Raw genomic sequence first — 10724 nt, forward strand, 5'->3', positions numbered from 1 at the left:
ACTTAATGGGGCACACAGAAGGTAAAGTTAGATAGGGTACATAAATCTGCTCAGCCACAGTGGTTTAAATGTGTTCTTTCTTTGGTCCGATACAAATAATTTTCTAGTGCATTTCCTCATCTGTCTTAGAAATGAACTTTATCACTCTAGTACCCAGCTCAGAAGTACCGAGCTGCGAGGTCAGACTTTTTTACCCCCCACTTTTAATAGAAGGAGATTATTTAAAGCTCTAGGTAGCTCCAAAATTTCTTTTTCCTCCTTTTCTGAGAAAAGGTCTGGATTCCTGTGACTGTTGCACACTTAGACAAGGAGACAATTGCTTTTGTGTCAGTCCTTAGGAAAGATCAAAACAAAATGAATTGTGAAAAAGGAGGGAGTAGAAAAAAAGTAATTGTTCTTTTCCATTCTATTTATTCTGGAGCAGAGATACTCAGTATCTGTAAATTGCTTAAATCTGTTCTATTTAAAGGGTTTATATTAGCTGAGGATCTGGTTCCTTGTACTTAGCAGGATATTTATTTGAAGTTGTGTTGGATTTTTTTTCCTTTATTTGAATGTAGTTCTTTAGACATTTCAAGAAGTTAATTTTTGGGGAAGTGTTGTCTTATCATAAGAGCCGACTGTCACGGTGCTGTAATTCCAGCCTCACCAAAACGTCTACGCAGAAATGTTAATTTCTGTCACAATGTGGAGTGTCTGAAAGGTCCGTATGTTTCGTAATATCCACTACACCTTTATTTTTGTTACAAACAACTGAATGTTTCAACTACAAGCGATAATACTGGGGCCAAATTAATTTACATCTATGTCATCCCATGGGTATCAGTATGTCTGTGAGAGTGTAACCCTGGCAGAATGTCAGCCAGTCTGTTTTTTTCCATTTTTGGCTGGCTAGAGCTTTGGGCCTGGATCTGTTTCTGATTATGTGTCAGATATTACACACAGGAGAGGAATCCAGAACCCGTGTAAGGCTCCATGGGAAGTTAAGCACCTCCTAATGGGATCCAGAAGAAGCAGCAGGCTGAGCAGAGCACAGTCTAAATCCAGCATGGCCAGCCCACGGCTGCCTGAAGCTAGCCGATAGCAGACATTCAGAATAGAGTGAGTCTATTATCTGGACCATTTCTGACCTCGGGGAAGGCTACCTCAGAAGAGCAGTGGCACTTCTAACCACTTGGGAACCTCAGCTGTGAAGAGAGGTGCTGACATCCTTTCTCACAGAGAAATGAAAAGTTTTGTTTGAAGAGGTAGTGCTGCAATTTATTTTTTTTTTGTATACTAGCTCAAAACTTAGAAATGAGACACTTGGATTCGGTTCCCTCCTTGGTCTATGTGTTCAGTGATGGTGACTCCTGTCTAACCAGGAATAAATACCCTAACCATCAGGCTAATGGCTACGTTGGTGAGGGCCACCCACCATTCATATTCCACTCTTTGGAATCAGTAGAGAAGAGCACTTGAGATTCACGGGGTCAGAAGGACAAGTGTGTCTGAACTTGGCTGTGAGTACACTAAAAGGGGTGCCCATCCTGACACTGGAAACTGTCCTTCTTTCTGTAACGTACAAAATCAATGCTCTAAGCAGGGTCCAGAGCCCAGTTCTCCCTTGATTAGCACCATTGCACCAGGTGACAATATCGCGCTCCTATTTCCCGCTTCTCAGATTAATCTCATGTTTACAATGGCACTGCTCAGCAGTGAAAAGTGTTCCTACACACCTGAACCTTTAATGTGGTGTTTATTGCCATACGTCATCGCATAAAGGGAGCGAGGGAGCAAATGTCTGAAATAACATGATGGCCACAGCTGCATTTTGTACAGTCCCCATCCTCTCAGTGTTCAAGGCTGTGTAAATGTCTACAGGGGTGAGCCGTTTAGGAAAACTGGGCAGAAGAACATGAAAGTTTTGGATCCCAACCAAGCAGCGGTGCGAACTAAGCATTGAATTGTTTGTAAAGACTAGGTTACTACCTAGGGTATTCAAAAATGTGCACTTGCAGGAAAGCTTTACAGCTAAGCAAGGAAGCGTCTTTGGAAATTAGGGTTGGGCAGCAGTTAAGCAAAGTTATTTGAACTGCAGCTTTAGTTTGAAGCCCCTTCATAAGGCTACATCCCATTTTAAGCACTCACATCTTTTTATTGGAACTATCCCAGAGACTGATAAGCTGGTACTTACAAGAAGAATGATTGCCTTCCTTGTTGTAAATTCTGTCCTCCAAGCCTCTGGTAGTTGATTGAATGGATGAACTCCCTCCATCCTTCTGTGGAGATACTGCCACATTGATCACTTGGAGTTTCTAGTGGTAAAGTCACCCATTCCATCCGAAGTGTAATGCTTACTGTCTCTTCAAGCCACCACTCAGTGAAAATAATCTATCTTTGATCTTTCTTCATTATTTTAACTCACTTAAGACTTTACAGACATGAAACCACTCAATAAGTTACATTTTTCATGAGTTTTTGTCCTTTGCTTTCTGGGCTTTTTAAATAAATACAAATAAATGTATGTAGTCCCAGCCATTTGGTGTTAAGTGCCATTGACATTTTTTCAAGAGTGAGACTCTGTTTGTTGGGCATATATTTCTGTAGTACACTATTGATATAGCGCTGTATCTCCAGTTATACACTGACATGGTTTCTCTTCTGTTAGTAGAAGGCCCCAAATATGTCATTACCGAGGCAAAGCTTCATGCAGCCTTCAAGGGACTTTGCCTGAGCAAGGACTGAGCACATTTGGAAACTGTGTGAGTTGTAGAAGCACTCCGATGCTAACAGCACATTATATAACAAGAGTAGGGAAGGGAGATTTTGGCTGACAACCCTTGGACAGCCTCCCAACTTCTTACAAAACATACCATCCTTTGTGGGATCGCTTATGCCCAAGCTGAGCGGGCAGGACTTTGCTTTCATAAGAAACAGCCAGATGCAATGAAATCTGTAATTCTCTATTTATCTGGTTTTGGCAGATGAGAGGTTGAGTCAGGATTGCTGCAATCTGAACCCCTTATTAGAGGGATGATAATTATTCCATATTGGATGTTCCTCATGTATTAAATCTATGTATATATATATATATATATATATATATATATATATACTGCTGCGTAACCCCTAATGGTTACAGTCTTACTGTCATCAAAGTTGGCAGGAGTTTTGCTGCTGACTTAGTAGGGATCAAGGCTAGATTCTTTGCCTGGTAGCCAGTTTTTTTTTCATAGCTGCAGGAAATTCCTCCTTCTGAGCTTTGGCTATATTCTTAAATCAGCGATCAATTTGCAAGAACTTTTCCCTTGCAAAAGCAGATTCCTTTCCTGAATTTTGCCTCCATAATATAGTGACTGATAAAGCAGTTCTTGTTTAAACGATACCCAGCGTATCAAGTAGAATAGGCAAATTGAGCTTCAGTGCCAGCATCTGCTGGTGTGTCCCCTCCGAGTTGCCAACTTTCCAGTGGAACACTAGTTCAGTTGCCTAAAAAGGCTCCAGTGTTCATTAATGGGTCACAGAAACTACAGAAATAAAGTGATGAAACATACAATCTAAAAAGTTTAAGGCAAAGATTCTTGGTTCTGCTTGCCACCTCTGTTAAACGGGAAGATGACTTTCTCTTATTAAAATAGCGGATCTGTTAGTTCCATGCAAAACAGCTGTTCCCGCTTAACCATCGTTTTTTCAAAACTACCCAAAGTTCGCAGCTCTTTAAGCATAACATACTTCCCATATGTCAAGTTACCAAGAGCTTTTTTCTAGGTAACTGAAAAGAAATGAACGGAAACTCACAGTTCTAGACCACCTTCTTTCCCTGCCCCTCAAGAGGGTAATACAGAAAGCCTAGCGTAGCGGTGGTACAGCAACAGAGCAAGGGTTAGTTAAGCCAGTTGACCCAGCAGTGTCTCTGACAGGAAAGAGAAAGGAATTCTGATACTGAACTGTTAAAACTCATGCCAAACACACAAAAATAATGTTTTCCAATGGTGGGCTACGAGCCTCTATATTTTTGTTGCATTATGCTGGTTTTGCTATGAATGACATCCAGAAACACTCCCTCATAGTTACTTTTGCTTGAAGGTTACTGTCATCTGTAGTCATATAGATATAGAAATGGAAGGAGAGATATATCATTATAGATATGGAAAACACATTCTTTCCTAGTCCAGTCTGTATCTAGGCAGATTCGTGCATGGCCTATGCTCCTATATGTCACTTGTGGAATGTGTAAAAAAAAATCAACTTAGCATCCTCCAATAGGGCTTTCTCCTGCCAGCCTTGTGTGGTGCTTTTTGGTCATGCTTGAATAAACTAAGAAATGAGAGGTGTTCTGCCCAGTTATAAAGTAATTTTAATAATGTACCAGTGATATTGCCAAAACAAGTAAATGTTGGCTACAGGTGGTCAGGCTGTGTTAATAAAACATCAGTTAAATTGTCTGGAAACCACAGCTTGAAGGCTGTGGGGAAAAAAACAGGGTGTTTTGAGCCTCCCAAAATACAAGGGCAAGATAACAGCGGAAGCCTTGAAAATTCAAGCACAGGGCAATAACGGAGGTCTCAGGACTGTAGACACAAAGCACAAACTGTCAACCACAGGTCACTAAAGAAATGAAGCCGTAGAAGTTGAGTCAATCGATTTTGTGGGTTAACAAAGAACAAGCCTGCAACATAAGTAAAAGCTATAACATGTAGTAAACTGAGTTATAACACAGAACTGTGAGCCAACAAAGAAAGAACAAGTTAACAGACTGTTAGCAAACATATAAAAATGACCCCAAGCAGACCTAAAGTGGGGAGGAAGAAATGCACAACATCATTCTCCTCCTGGCAAAGAGGAAGAAGAATCATAAATATTAGCACTGTAATCATGGCAAAGAACTTGGGATGCTGACAACTTACTATAACCAACCCTTGCTTTTTCTAAAGGAGATGGGTGTAACTGACTTTTGAGACCAGTGGAAGAGTGAGCACAATACCAGAGAAAGGCATAGATAATATTAAGATTGTGTATAGTAGTTTTAATTATATCATTATTGAATGAGCTGCAATAGTTGGCTAATTTGGACTATATGTCTTAGCATGATTGTAACCAGACCCATAATAACTCTTTCATTTGCTAAGACTTTAATTCTTGGCTTTATGTTTATGGAGTGTTTCTTTAGCCCACATAGATTGCATGGGATGTTTGGTCTGGATCCTAAACATCAGGACAGACAGATAAAACTTGGCTGCAAGAATTGGTGGAGAAGGCAGGCAACAAACACTGTGACCTGTGCTGCAACAGCCCAGCAAAACAGGAGTGGGATCAGAACGTGCCCAGCACTCAGTATGATCTTACCAGCTCTATGCAAACACCTAAAGATGGTTGTGTGATGTGAAAGCACCCAATTTTGTAAGCCTGGGCCTAAAACCATCCTTTAGTACACAGATCAGATGTCTGAAAGAGGTTATTGGAGTATCACCCTACAGTTGCTCCGCAGATGGACTCTTCTCTATTAAAAACAAGTTCAGAACTGGGATTAACATCCTACGAATCTGTGTGAATCTGTTTCCGAAACCATGTTGCAGTCTCTAGTAGAAGTGTTGAGTTGATGGCTAAATACATGACTCTCCTCTCTCCAGATGCAAAATGTAAATAAAAATTCACGCAAGAGTCACTAAATGCCTACTAACTAGGGGAGGTGATTGCAGTGATCTTCTTGCACTGGACCCCTGATAAGCACCTGCTTTAATGCTTACCTACGCTAACAAGAGCCAGTGAGCGCTGTTCTCTAACACCTATGCACTTTGGGCAGCTCCCAGGGGATTCACATTTGAATATTAATGAAGGAGGGGGGAAATAACAAGGTGTCCTGTTTCCAGTTTGCTTAGGCAGTGGCCACTGGCAGCTACAGCGCTCGTACGCAGAGAAGTGACTGACCTGACTTGCCTCTTTTTGGATCACCTCTGCAAATAATCCTTTTACCCAAGACAGGCAAGTGGTGTGCTCGTTTCAAAATGCAGGCTGGTTTTACTTCTGATTGATAGAACAAATACCCTTACATTTCAGGAAAGTTTGCATAGTTTATTGTGTGCCAAGTTGTTTGCAGAGGAACCGTTTCCTCTTCTCATCCCAGCACATACAGCTTCCAGAAGGCGTTTTATAGGCAAAATGCTATAGGCAGGGGAGGGGTGGATGTGGGGGTGGGGGTAGACTGGAGCTTGGATAAAAGGGTTCTGTCTTTCTGGGTGGGAGTCGTAGTCCACACCTAATTTACAAACCAACTTTATTAAGGCAGCTTTGTTTAAAAGAATGTTGGAACAAAACATTATTATTTTTAATTATAGAGGCATAACAGTTCTAGCAGACAGGGTACAGATCGGGCGTGATAAAACTTAGGCATGCTAAATTAGTTTTACCCAACTGTAACCATTTGCTTTTCAGACCTTAGTGTCTATGCTGCTTCTTGACAAGCTTTTCAGTCTTCAAATGAATGTGTAATGCTTCTGCCCTCCCTTTTGACTCAGTGAAGACCCTTTATAATAGGCAAGCTATCAGCAATTTTTAGATTGTATTTGGTTTTAATGCATTTAAGAAAACCAGTGGGATCCTTGTCGCAGGAACCACTCATTTCTGCACAGTTTGAGCAACATAGTTTTGAGACTGTGCGTGCTGCTTATGAAAGTTCAATGAGACTCACTGTTTTCCAAATTTTGTATGGCAGAAGGCTGAAGTTTAGCTCACTAGTTTTCTGCTTTGGTTGGTTTTTGGTTTTTTTTTTTGGTGTGCAGCCTCCTAGATCGTTTCCGTTGCAGATGCAAACCCTCACCATTGGGAATTCAGGCCAGTGTACAGCAGGCTTCCTTACCGCTTGTGCACGATCCTATAGAAATCCACAGACTGAAAACCTGTGGGTTAACCACATGTATCCTTTGTTAGGAATATCCAAATCTTTCTTCAGCTTAGCATAAGCTTAGTATAAGCACTCCATTGTTTCAAAACCGTTCTCTGACTTTGTGGGTACCTGCGATATATATAGAATATGCTTTAGTTCGCTTGAGTTTTAACAATTTGTTATCCAAGACATTTCCCATTTTGTCTCCAGCTACTTATGTTACATTAGGTATGTCACTCATGATGACATTTTTTACATTTTAGCCCCACCATAGATGAACTTTTCTGAAAATCTGGTAACTGATTTTCATAGTTTCATTGAAATTTCAGCTTTTCTGAAAAAGTGAGTTATAACTTCCGTGGTCTCTAGTTTCAAGGGTATTTAGGTCTGAAAACCCTTTCCTTTTTGTGAAATGAGGATAATGGCATTTTCATATTTCACACATACACACATATATATATATTGCCTGACAAATGCATGAACATTGAATGGCGATCGGTGGCATTTAAATATATAGTTGTGAAAAATGGTAGGGAAAACTGGATGCATAGGGTAGTTTTTCTGTAGTTTTAACTGGCGCATCTTCAATGAGGCCAACACCATTGCTCCAGTGTAATTAGAAAGTAGTTTGGCCCAGATTTGTCTTGCTACAATTATTTGTTTGCTTCTAGTAGCGCACAGACTACAACAGTTGCAATGCAAACACAAAAGAAGGCATGACTGATGCCTCAGAAGTGTGCGATCTAGGCTTATGCTTGTGGCAGCTGTTTACCTTACAAACAGCAGCGGTGTTGGTGGAAGACAGTGGTCAACTGTAACCAGTCCTTGTGTTTGGCTGTTGGGAGCTACTGCCTCATCTCTGGTGGCGGTGGGCTTTTGTAAGTGCCGTCTAACCTGTGTCTGTCAAAATGAGCCGGATTTGCTAAATCACTTGGATAATAATTTAGCATGGCACATGTGGAATGACAGGCTGATAAGCACTAATTAAGACAGCTCTGTTGGTGTATCTCCTTATGCTGTGACCTCCAACAGGGGGGTTGCTGAGTACCTGGGGGCAAGTGGGACTTTCTCCTGGCACGGCAGGGTCTGGAAGAGGGTACTGTTTCACAGCGTTACCTGCTATTTGTTTGACTTCCACTAAAACATCTATAGTGAGTGGAGTAGAGATAAACTGAAGATGAATTGGAGTAAATGAAATTTACCTACAGTGTCAGCAATTTAAAGTGTATCCATTTCTTTCGTGCTCTGAGCACTTCTGTGTTTACTGCTAAACCACTGCCAGTAATAAATCGGAATAAATTCTGCATTTTAAATAGCCAGTGGAGGTGGCCGATAAGCCAGTATGACTCTCTGTGAAGAGCTCTGTGTCACAGTATTTCTTATGGCTCACCAAGGAAGAAGCCCAAGTCACCTGGATCACTTTGGTCACCAGAGGCATTTAGGGTCATGTCAGTCCCTCATGAGTTACACCATTGCCAGTAAATTACTCATAATTAAGTTATGTGTAACTGATAGAACTTATATTAAAATATTTTGGGTACAAAGAGCTATCTCAGATTCCAGGTGTTCTGAATTTATCATGTGGCTGCATAAAATAAAATTCTATTTGTTCAAAATGCTGTTTACTAAAACCAGTACTTACTGAGAGTGTTTTATGGCTGTAGTTTAGCCATATTTAATACTTAAAACCAGTGTTGATACACTATGCTTCAGTGGTTGTTTCAAATTATCTGAAAATCTCTACCAACTTTACAGTTCTTTAGAAGAAGAAATTAGCGTTGAGTTATAATTGCGGGTTTTGTTTTCCTTACTTGAAATTCAGCTCAGCAGAGAGAGCACTGTGGTTCTTTCACGTTAGTTGTAACCCAAAACTGTTCTCTAAAGAGCTTCTTAGGAGTTTGAAAGAGAGTACATACCGAGGTGAACAGCTGTGGAAAACTGCAGAAGATAAAAATAATTCAGAGTCCCTTCACACAATCCCATTGTAGATTATACAGCCAAAACCAGCATTACACTGTGATCTTTCTGAATATTATCTACTGATTAAAAGGAGACTGATATTTTTTTAAACGGGATTTTATATCAGTTCAAGCTGTGTTTCCCATTGCTCTCACTTTTTTACTTCTAGTATCTGAGTTCTCTCTAAATTTGCCTGCCATAATTTCAAGGTACCTGCAAGCTGCAGCATCTTGCATATTCTTTCTAAGAAAAAAAGGACTACCTCTGTTTTTCTTGACCTATAATTGATAGAGTATTTAGAAAACATTGCAAATCCACTCTATATTTTTCTGTCTCGGTATGCTACCTTTTTAGAAAACCTCCATATCAAACCACAATACATACTTCAGGCATCCAGGGACTGAATCTTTGGGCCTGTAATCTTAGCTGTATGACGGGTAATTGAGAACAGTTAGTGGTTAAGGACTGGGTAAGTCCAATGGCTACTCAGCAGAATATTTCACTAGTCACAACCTCTCCTATGTTTATGTGACCGAATGTGTTGCAAACATTTTAATTTACATTAGGCCCACCATCTCATGACTAGCTGGCGCTTGGCTTCAAGCACATTCCAAGGAGCAGAAGAGTGTCTCAGGTTACACACCGGTGGTATCTTGCCTACCTCAGACTCAAGCTGAAGCTTTATTTCCTTTTCCCGTGTTACCATAAATTAGTCTTTACGTGAAATGACGCATCAGCATGTTCCTCAGCTTTCTTCAGTGCTTCCGAGACACGATTTGTACCAGCAGCATGTGAAGGAATTTTCCTATCTACCTTCTTGCCACTTGAGCTCTTGAATTGCTCCTCTGTGTGATGAGCTCAAACAGTAACGCTGCTGTGATACACAGGTAGAGGATGAGAGCTGGCGTTTTACTTCCTCGCCCTTCAGAAGACTTGGGAACAGCACTGAATCCTTGAGATATATTTCAGTTTGATATAGCGTAGCCCAAAGCTAGAACTGCAGCCCCTTGAACATTACATGAGGCACACAACATCCTCCAAAAGGAGATGCAAAGGCACGAATCCCAGCTCCTTAACCCTCATTTAATGTCTGACCCGTGACATTCCTGAAAGCCAAGTTTTCAGCGAGAGAATGGACCTTAGCTGTACTGTGTTTTTAAGCCTGGGAAGGATAATCCTCCCTCCAGGACCAGCTTCTCTAGGAGCTTTATGCATGTGTGTGCTTATCTCCCTGCTCACATGTCTCAGTCATTGCTGTGTTTGGGCTGACTGAAGAACAGGCGATCTGATAGTGATCAGCATCCCCAAAAGGCTTCTGGAGAGGCTGGGTTAGTGTTCAAACAAACCGGCATCTAAATAAGAATTTGTGTGTGTGTGTCTGTGTATCTGTGTGTGCACTTTGAGAAAACAGCAAAATGTTAAAAATGGCATTTCCAAGGAAAATACTGGACAGCTTTTGCATTCTGCTGCCTTTGTGCTCCCTGAACAAAACCAGGAGGACAGAAAGCAACGCACCTCCCTGGCTGACAGCTATCTTGAGCTCTGCGCATGCTTACGGAGAGGCACATGGGTGCATCAGCTACAGGGTGAATGGAGCGGAGGCATGAAGCCCGCAGGTTTGGTAACACAGAACGGACACACGGCTCTTTTAGGAGTTAATAAAACCAGTAACACAGCAGTCTTGAGGCAATGGTAATTACATCAGAAGTGGAGAACTGTTATTGACAGAGGTGATGAGTAATGAGAACAAAACTGAATAAATATTAAGAGTCCAAGGAATTGTTTTGAAAACATAGAACTTCTTAAATAAATGGCTATTAATAAGGACTGTGTCACTGCCTGGCAAAAAGAAGTGCCAAATGCAGGGTAAGCTTTATCTTTATGTTGGTTGTATCAACAT

Source organism: Nipponia nippon, unplaced genomic scaffold (genome assembly GCF_047370975.1).
Source record: "Nipponia nippon isolate SJK-2023a ecotype South Korea unplaced genomic scaffold, ASM4737097v1 scaffold_1, whole genome shotgun sequence".
NCBI classification, from domain to species: Eukaryota; Metazoa; Chordata; class Aves; order Pelecaniformes; family Threskiornithidae; genus Nipponia; species Nipponia nippon.